At 36.8% G+C, this 10,249-nt stretch overlaps 1 long non-coding RNA gene across 3 annotated transcripts; it reads left to right on the top strand.

The window, feature by feature from the left end:
- The first annotated feature begins 2,429 nt into the window (after positions 1-2,429).
- On the top strand, positions 2,430-9,693 carry LOC134823438 (uncharacterized). Of its 3 annotated transcripts, none has more exons than XR_010161300.1 (4): positions 2,430-2,770; positions 7,945-8,048; positions 8,201-8,365; positions 8,656-9,693. It is a non-coding gene; the product is annotated as an uncharacterized LOC134823438 (long non-coding RNA). The 3 variants fall into 3 exon arrangements; XR_010161299.1 differs by lacking the exon at positions 2,430-2,770 and adding an exon at positions 7,544-7,730 and having other exon boundaries at positions 8,656-9,630; XR_010161301.1 differs by lacking the exon at positions 7,945-8,048 and having other exon boundaries at positions 2,436-2,770; positions 8,656-9,630.
- Positions 9,694-10,249: the final 556 nt, after the last annotated feature.

Here is a 10,249-nt window from a genome sequence, read left to right as displayed (position 1 = left end):
CCCTCTCAAAGTCAGCGAGGCTATGAAAACCTTTTTTGAACAAAGAGCGAAAACTACTAATTAACGGTAACCTCATCAAGACAAGATTCGATTGCAAGACATACCTGTCGATCAACCTACGGCCACAGCAGACAGTAGACTAGGATTCCTATCACGTCGTGACCCCCATTGTCGTTTCACTATAGTGTAGAAATTCTACACTGTAGAATTTCTACGATACAGGGGGAGCCGCGCTCTCGTGCGCGGCGGGTCATACAACGTATGACAAGCACTACCTACTAGGAGACTTGCGCATCTCAGAACAAGCTCGCATCAATACAACATCGAAACGAAGACACGGCATGCATCTCCATAAACTTTAGAATAGGGCATGTAAACACTGTTCTACTAAAAATGTGGAGTCATTCGACCTTCTTCTAGAGCTTCCTTTCCCTGATCCAATCTGAATCATCGAAGATGAGCTTCATGTATTGCGCACTTACTTGTTACTTGTAAGTTTATAACCTACCAAGACACGAACCGAGTTGGACTCGATGAAACAAATATTTTACGAATATCATCCGTTAAGCACTTGCCATCTCTAAGTCTACGAAGATTTCCGTCACTGTTTGTCCCCACAAAGTAAAACATTACTCTTCTGATATTGCAATTGGACAGATCTTCAGACACCCGCCTACAACCATCGGAGACCTAGGAGTAGAACGGTTCCTTACCAAAGCTCATGAACGAAGATTCCCTAAAGCATCCTCTAAACAAATCCCTAACAATAACAATATTGCCTAATAGTAATATAATGAATTAAGACTCGGAAAACTTTTATAAGATTTCATATTCAAATTATTAAAAAAATAAATCTCATTCTGAAGATTTGCGGGGCTTATTTTTTGTTTATTATAGTGGTTGCAATTTTATTCTCATTCTCTTGTATGTTATATATTAATTACTGGGCGGTGCTCGCGCTCAGCTTAGCCTGTCATTCCGCCGAAATCCGAATCTCTATTCAATGTTTATGAACATAATAGCCTGTGGTCCCCAGGTACGTAAGTATGTTATATACTTTTTAACTTTTGGGTTGCTACAATTTGTAAATATATATTTCTCTCTTGCACGCGAAGCGTGCACTGCAGCCGGCAGCCGCAGGGGTTCTAGCGTGTGTGGTGTGTCAACTTTTTATTTGGGTAAATTTACTATTTATATTGGGTCAGATATTACCATTGTAATTTGACTTTTGAATCGCGTTTAATCCGTTTAATCCGTTTAATCCGTTTAATTATCCGTTAGTTATCCTATTTCATAATATGGTAATTAAAGCAAAGTCTTCGAATTACTGCAAGCGCGAAGGCATCAGTTATATAATTATATATTAGCAGGAACCCGTATAACCCTAAAATGGTGTCAAGACTCAAGAGACTAAAATAATGTTTATAGCTATTAAATTTGCGGTTTTGAGTTTGACACCACTTGGCGCGGGGGTACAAACTTTGAGGTTTTAAAACTCCTATAATTGGCCAATTTTTATATTTTGCATGCTCCCAGCAAACCCTACCGGCTGGGGTATATCTCCAAAAGTAAAATAAATAGATCCTTCCGGTTTTCAACAAAATTTCCGTCTCGTAAATTTAAAGTTAGCTCCACAAGAGCCAAATTTGGGACAACTTAGATTTTGAATTAAACCGAAAAGTTTGATTTTGGGCTAAAAATAAAAGATCATAAAGTAATGTCGTTGTCATAACTACTAGGCTAAATGCAGCGTGCGAAAGCTGGTGAACTTGATGTGAGGCGCGACAAAAAAACTTGCTGTTGAAAATCGATCACCTCTATCTAGCCCGGCAGGTGGTAAGGTTTTCTAAGCTGATTTGGAGGTTAACGGGTGATACTCGTAAAATGTCTGTTCCATATATTCGTACAGGACCGCGTTGACGAGTCCAACTCGGCGCGCGTCTTGGTAGGTTATAAACCTACAAATTTGGAGGCCATTAAAGCATTTGACCCCGTCAAAAAAGTTTCAGTTGTATATCTTTTACGGTTTTTGTGTAAAGTCGCGTTAAAGTTAATGCCGTGGTGTCAGTAAAATGGTACGAATCCATCCATCCATAAATTGCTTGCAGACAATGTCAACTGTTAATTGATCTTTGCAGCTCGGCGAGGCCCAGTAGCGCATTTCGCCGAGACCCAGGAAAAGTTACCGGCCAGCGGGCGCGCCACCAATATGATAGTTTCGATACAGCTGAAGACACCGCGCGTGTCTGTCAAGTAATTAGCCATTACAATTCATGTTTAGATTGCGCGCGCATAGGAATTCTGTCAAGAATAGTTAAATTTGACCACAAAATGCCATAAATGTATTCACAATGATTGAATAGTGATGGTAAAAATTCAATCTTTAAAAGAATTTTTGAATTTTTAGTTTTCGTTCAACAAAACCGATTTTACAGTTCAAAAGCAGAATTTTCAACTTTTTAATAACAATCCCTTCACGCCGCGCCGATATGTGTTTCTGTACTAATTTGCGCTCTTATTTCGCGTTGGATACTTTTACCTATAGATATGTCATTCTATAATTAGGATTGTTTCTGGGGCTCGCTTGCAATATATATATATTCAACATTTTCTTTCCTATTTCCGTACATTTTGTATTTTCCTCGTTCGTGGTAATTAGTTTTTATTAGCACAATGAGCAAACGATCACGTACCGAAATAGAAGTTCAATTTCTTAGCGACTGTGTATACTCTGCGTTAGTCAAATCTGGATACTCAAAGCTTCCTTTCTGTAAGTACATTTTGGCACATTTTGTATTGTCAGAATTTGACGGACGCGTAGAAGACCATGTGAATCAATTTCCCCATTATTTTGGTTACGTTCGTAATTACTTGGATTCGCGAAATTTTCGTCGAATTATTGGTCAAGCCAAGTGTATCGCCGATAATAAAGAGGTTTTAGATTCTCTTAAGCAGACTTATAGGAGTGATCAAATTCGCATTTCACATGAAAACAGTAGGCCACAAGTAGAAGGCGTCCCTTGTAGTGTTTGTTTTAATTTGTCAAACAATGACGGAGGTGATAATTTGAAAAGTAGATGCAACAAAATTTTATCCGGATTTGCTAATAACGAGTTAGGTCGTGGAAAGAGTTTTAAGGAAATCCATGAATGCATTTGCAGGACTTCCTACGAAATTCTTTCTAGCTACGATAAAAGTGTCGAAAATTTCGAAATATCTTTGAGCGAATTAAAAGTGGAATTTGAGCGGTACAAATCGGAACTAACCATCAATGTTGCAAAATTCAATGATCATTTAACCGAGGCTAGTGCGCTTATCCACTATGGCAGTGGTCTTTCAGGAAGTCAGGTCGAGAATTTAGACCGTACTATATTTTGCACTGAATTTTCTAAAACAGACATCGAGCAACATCTGTCTAATCTACCAGATTATCGCCACATTAAGTCATCCGATCCAAATATTGAGCTTGGGGACCTGTTTAATGAATACTGTTCGCACGTCCTTACGTACCATTTCGAACCAAGTTTCTTTAAACTGGGTACAAAATATAGTTTAACTGGCCCTAAAGGAGGGAAAAGATTGTCCGATTATGCACAATCTGTCTGCTTAAATTACCTTTTACTTCCGAGAAATCATGGTATTTACAGTGAGTTAAGACCCATACTTGCTGTCCACAGTAATGCTCGGACACGCTACAAGCCCCACCCTCTAGTTGACGATCTTTATATCCCAAGAATTCCTCCAGCTAGTGTCGCTGATGAAAAAGTTGAAATACTAAGAGAACTCCAATCAATTTTGCTGGGGACTCCCCAGATACCACTTTTGTATGAAGGTTGGGATTTGGTTAAATCATGTCCTAAACAGGTAGCAGCTAACTCACGATTAGTTGACCTTATGTCAATTAGAGAACATTCCCTAAGTTTCCAGTCTGGTAATAATTTCTTGAAGGCCAAACCAAAAGAGCATTACCAAAATTTGTCGATTGACGAGGTGAAATGCACCTTAAAGAGTTATAGTTTGATTTGTGAGAGCGACTTCCAAAAATACGACGAAAGTTTTCTTAGAAAAAAACTTGAAGAAGCTGAGTCTACAAGGAGCTTTGCAATGTGGTATGATCACGCCGTTATTTTAAACAGAAGTTACATCCTTTTTGTCGTTTGGCCTTTATACAGCAAGTCCCTTTACCAATCAAATGATCTATGTGAAGGGGATTTACAAAAAGCTGTCGAGCAAATTTACATCCATTACATAGCTATGTCTCCTTCGACAACCAAAAGCGAAGAGGCATTACAAGAATTTAGAACTAACCAGTTAGCTGCCTTTAAAGTTACAATTAAAACAAACTGCGGAATCGAATTCACGGACAGATTAAAATTTGTGAATGGCGATGCGCCTGTAAGGAGTGTTGAGAATGGTTCAAACAAGAGTGGACCGTATCGTAATCCTACCTTATTAGAATGCTTCCCTATAGATCATTATGAATATTACGAAATTGTAAAATTTGAACACATGACATTCGACAAAACTACAAAACATGCTAATAAAGGTGGGTTCTTCGAAAATCCTGAAAATCGCGGAAAATCGCTACAAGATTTAAAAGATAAACCCGCCTCAGCATTAGAATTAATGAAAATAAGATGGCCACATAAGCGTCTTGATAATATGAATAGCGAACAGATAAAAGAGTTTTTGAAAAATGACTTAGGGGGTATAAGGCGACCCCCTATTCTATTCATGGCTACTCCTGATAAATCACCTGAAGAAATTGGTCTTGAAGGGGCTGAACTTTTGGGAAATGAATGTCTTCATGGTCTCAGAGGCGAAACCCTCAAATCATTCAAACACATTCCAGGACCTCAAGGTGACGGACCATTAAAATTAGTACATGAGATTATATCCAATTGTTGTAATTTTGATTACGGATCAAAACACGAAAAATCTGGCGAGTCAGTTTTTAAGAATTTAATTGAAATTGTCCAGAAACTAGAAATGAAATTATTTCCAGACGGGTTGTCCTGTAATATTTGCGGGGATATTTTTACTTTGTCAATTGTGACCAAATGTCCTAAATGCCTTTATTATACTTACTTCAGAGCACTTCTAGAAATTCATATATTTGGATACAAAGATGAGTCTAAACGGTCAGGTGCCTCCACATTGCTGCTTCATAATATAATTTTTGTATGGTTTAAAACTTTGAAAGAAATACAGATTACGATACCTACTGCTCTTAAAGTTATTAATTCTATTTACTTCCTCGGCATAGTTTACTACATGGGTCCAACATTCGAACTTACTAACTTTTTGTCAGTGCATGCCGGACGCATGGAAGATATTTTTCGGCAACTGAAGGTCTCTGCTCACAGTTTTACCAATCGAAAACACTTTCAAGAGAGTTTCCTGCTTAATGTCCTAAAACGTCAAGAAATCTCCAGATACTTTAAAACTGCAAACAATTTCAAAACTTATCGTAGCACAGTTTCTTCTGCCATCACTGCATTTCATCAAAGAAGTCCTATTCCTGACATTGTTTTTACCAAAGAATTTATAACGTCCAACATCCAAGACTTTGCAGGACACGTTTATCGCATTTCAAATTTTGTCGTTTCCAATACTAATGAACGATATATGAGTTTGTCCTCGGAAAACGACCTTAAATTCTTTTCCTCTAGAGAATGTCGCTCAGAAAACTGTCTGTCATCATGCCCACCATGTTTATCAAAGTTATTTCCTGATTTCCCAATCCACAATATATTGACATCAACGATTGAGATAATTCTAAATACCAAAGCTGCTATCTATCAGAAATTTGCTTGCAACATTTTTGTCAATGGTGGGGTAGATTTCTCCAATTTGCGTAAACTATTAGGTCAGGGCCCACTATTAACACCTGATATCATAACGTCAAGCGAAATAATAGAAAATATTAACATTGATAGGGAAAATCCTAGCAGACAAAAGCTGCCAGCAAACTTTTCGTCAATGTTGAAATTATTGATTGAAATGTTTCCCTCTGATCCTGAAAAATACGATAAGCTTAAACACAGCAACATGGCTAAATGTATTTCCAAAATTCTTAACGCTGTCCCAGATGAAATTATTCACTTAGACAGTAGTAGTCGCAGATTAGCCTTGGCATCATCTAGTTGTATTAAGGATCCAAAAGACAGTAATAATAATAGACAGCATAATGAATTAGCATACTATACAAGTAGGATTACGGACTCAATTGAACTCATAAGCACCAAATTGTTATCTTACCAAAAAGACATCGACAAACTATCAGGTGCCGTAGATAAATTAATTACTAATAGGCAATCAACCGATTCCATTGAGGACAATCAGTTTGTCAAGAAACTTAGAGAAAAACAAAAATTAAAGCTCATAGCTCTCGAAGTCTTGAACAAGCTCACCTATGAAATTAATACTCACAATTATTTTATGTACAGATCACTATAAATATTAGAGCAAGCAAGTCCTTGTAACCTATTTTGTATCATTCAGTATGATTTATTTTGTGTCGATTTCAAGTATTATTTATTTTGTGTCAATTGTTCGGTGTAAGTATTAAATAAGTCAGATTGATTCTATTGCAGTTATTTTATGTATCGTGACAAATTTATTTTATGATTGATTTATTCCAAGTTAAGTCATTGCATTTATATTATTTTTATTACATATTTTTATCTTGACTAAATTCAACAAAATTCAACGAAAATTTGTCGAGCAAAACATGTTTACATGTTTTTGAATCCAAAAAGAGTAGTTGCGAAAATTATTTGTTTATTATATACATTTTTAACATTATTTTTGAGAGAAAGATTGAGAAATTGACTGTTGTGTGAGGAGCCATGAAGTACTCATTGAGTTAAGATCACCTATTCGATCCTGCTAGTTGTGTGGTTGAAAAACACTGCATTAGGCTAGATTGTGGATCATAGTGTTGAGCTGGCTCAATGACTGCCTTGGAATTCACACCAGGAAGGAAATGAGCTACCAAATTTAGTTATGAAAGATAGGGAAGGGATTTGATGTAGTAACTTACATTTTTACAAAGTAGTTGGGAAGTAGTTGCTAAATAAATGCAGGGTAAAGTTTAGTTGGTGTAGTAAAAGTATCATGTTAAGCTTGTTTTCTTCTGGAAAAGGTCAGTGTCTCGTTTTATTATTATTTTATCGTCTGTTATTGTAATTATAAGAATCATAATTTTGTAACGTTTTAAATCATTTGTAAAAACATAACAAATATCTGATGCTGCTTTAATAGGTAAGACCTCCTCGTTGGTAAGCAGTGGGTGATGCAGATTTTGTTGGCTATGATTAACCGTTTGTGGGATAATGGCAGGGAGTTTATCCTTATTTTCACGTTTCACAGTAATCGAATTAACATTTTGCTCTTAGAACATTCGCTCGAGAAATATATTCCCTGCCATTGCTCATTTAATGCTGTAAAACATCATCTACAAGCTTGATGTTTTACAGTATGTTATTTTTCCAGCTACAATTTTTGTATTATAATTAGCAGACTATACCTTATTTTATTTTAAAATATTTTAACTGTATTTTAAGTGTGAGTGCAGAATTGAACTGTGTTGATATGTTCCTACAAGATTACAACTGGTTGTACTGTAAGTCTTCTGAGTACCAGCTCAGTACCCCTCACCTTCCTGGTTATATCGTAGAGAAAATCTGACTTTGCCACAACTACGTTCATATTTTGTACAATACAAGGTGATTTTCATTCAGTTTTAAGTCTGTTTAGTAACATTTTAACGTGAATATGACATCACCTGACTATCAGCTCTGTTCTATGCTCATTGAGAACGTTCAAATCAAATTACAACAAAATTGTCATTTTTTCCGATTCTTGGAATATAGTTTAATATTTCATATCCCTTTTTGAATGGTGATTATGTTATTTAAAATAATCTTATCTTAACTTCAGACAGTGTTTCGGAGGGTGACAGTTCCTTCGCTTAAGTACACCAAGACTTCTTTTGAGATGAGGATAAGAATTAGGACCGGTGTCCAGCTTTCCCTGTACGAAAGGTAAGTTATGTCTATCTCTGAGAGCACGTTTCCTTGATGTGTGTAGTGGATTTTTGTTCCGGGGTAGGTGAGACATGTTTTGGTGGTTTAATAGTTAGCACCTGTCCCAAATGGTGATTATGTTATTTATAATAATGTTATCTTAACTTCAGACAGAAATTCGAAGGGTGACAGTTCCATCTCTTAAATACACCAAAACTTCATTTGAGATGAGGATAAGAATTTCATTTTGGACCGGTGTCCGATGGAAGGGAAGTTATGTTTCTCTGTCAGCTTGCCAAATGTTTTCTATCCTTCACTGCAATCGTCAAAAACACGTAAGTATTAATATGATCTTAAATTAAGAATTCTATAACAGACGCGCGCGGCCCTGAATCTTACAGTGCCTCTATGTCAAGGTGACACCCTTTTCCAGCCATTCCATATAAAAAGAGATAGCTTAATTCACATTCTTCTACTGTTCTAGCAAGTTTTTGACTACTTATGATGTATAAAGCAAATAGCGTCAGTTAAGTAAAACAGAAAGCGCGCGCACATACGCGCATATTTTCTTTTTGGTTGTATTGTCGATATTATGTATTATTTATGTCTACCCAAATTTTTTCAGGGAGTCTACTTAAAGATCATGAACATTTTCAACATTCGTCTGAATAAACTGAAGGAACTGTAGCGTAAATATATCTGCAAAGACAGAACATTCTAACTTACTCACCGGATTGGATCGAGCTGTTTTGAAATGTGAAACAAATGAGTAACATATAAATATTTGTTTTATTAGAATTGGTTTAACCCCCCAGTTCCATGGCCAGATATTATGCCAAATTATTAGACGGAGGTCCATTTCCCGTAGATCATCTCCGGAGATGATTCTCCGGCTCCGTCAACTGTATTAGACGGAGATTAAGCTCTGAGCTCTCCGGGAATTTCTCGGAGATTAATTCATACATAATCATACAGAATCAACAAAATTACCGTAGATGGTCTCCGGTCATGGAACTGCAAACCGGAGAAATATCAGTAGACGATCTCCGTCTAATAATTTGGCATAATATCCGGCCGTGGAACTGGGGTGTAAGGAATTGCTTTCTTATGATTTAAATTATTTATAGCGTTGTAGGGCCCTGAAAGTAGATGTTTGGGGCCGTTCACATTACGTAATCGGAGCCCAATCGGAGAGAGAGGCGGTGTTTATATGATAACGTTTGTGTAATTTTAACACAATAACTAACTTGTAACTGTAAAACTGGTTATATAGGGAGTAAGGGAGCTAAAATAGGCTGAAAAGTGATGTCTTAACATATGATCGGAACGACTCTCAGCTGTTTTATTGTAATTGGTGTATCTTGCTCTTATTATTTAAATTTTAGCGTTGTCATGTAGGCCCTGAAAGCAGATGTTTGGGGCCTCGGGCCATTTACATTACGTAATCATTGCGAAGAGAGAGGCGGTCTTCATATGATGTTTGTTTGTGTAATTTTACGAGCCAGATGTTTTGTGTTTGAGTCAAAAGTTCTAAATATTCTGTTACCAGTGCACAGCAAGTTCATCGAGTGTAGTATGAACTTTCAGCACATAAGATAAGAACTACTGTGCAGCTGGATAGTTACTCATTCAGATGTGAAATCATTGTACATTTGTTTAATCGAAAGACGCTTTCAATTTTGTTCAAAACAGTGTTCACTTCAATTAAAATTAATGGGATCCACTTGATTATCCCAAAGCAACAAAATGGACAGAAAAGACTATAACAGTTTTGGAAACTACTTCGTAATAAGTGCTGCAGGCGATCGGCAAAATACGTACTCTTATCACTTATCTTCACGCGCATTTCCAAATATGGTCATGCATGATGACGTCACACGCATAACAACGGGTTTATTTTGCAAAGTTATTTTTCTAGCTTGTTGCGCGCAGCATCAAAAACAGTTTTTCTGTAATAACTTTTTAAAATGAGAAGCCCCAATTTTCCTCCTGGGGAGGTAACGTTATTTTTACAAGACGAACATTTTGCAAAAAACCGGAAGTCTCTATCTTTTTTACTTCCGAAGTTAGGCCCCTAACGGTTAGGTTTCCTGGGGAATTGCATTTGCATTTTTGGATGCGCGGCGCGGCCCAGTACACAGCTAGTAACGCATCGCGATACAACATACCAGCGAGACGAAACTTTTGATGGTAAAATTTTAATATAAAATTTAAAGGAG

Source organism: Bolinopsis microptera, chromosome 11 (genome assembly GCF_026151205.1).
Source record: "Bolinopsis microptera isolate Bmic1 chromosome 11, MBARI_Bmic_1.0, whole genome shotgun sequence".
NCBI lineage: Eukaryota > Metazoa > Ctenophora > Tentaculata > Lobata > Bolinopsidae > Bolinopsis > Bolinopsis microptera.
Note: the sequence above shows the minus strand (reverse complement) of the source record. Positions and strands in the feature narration are given on the sequence as shown.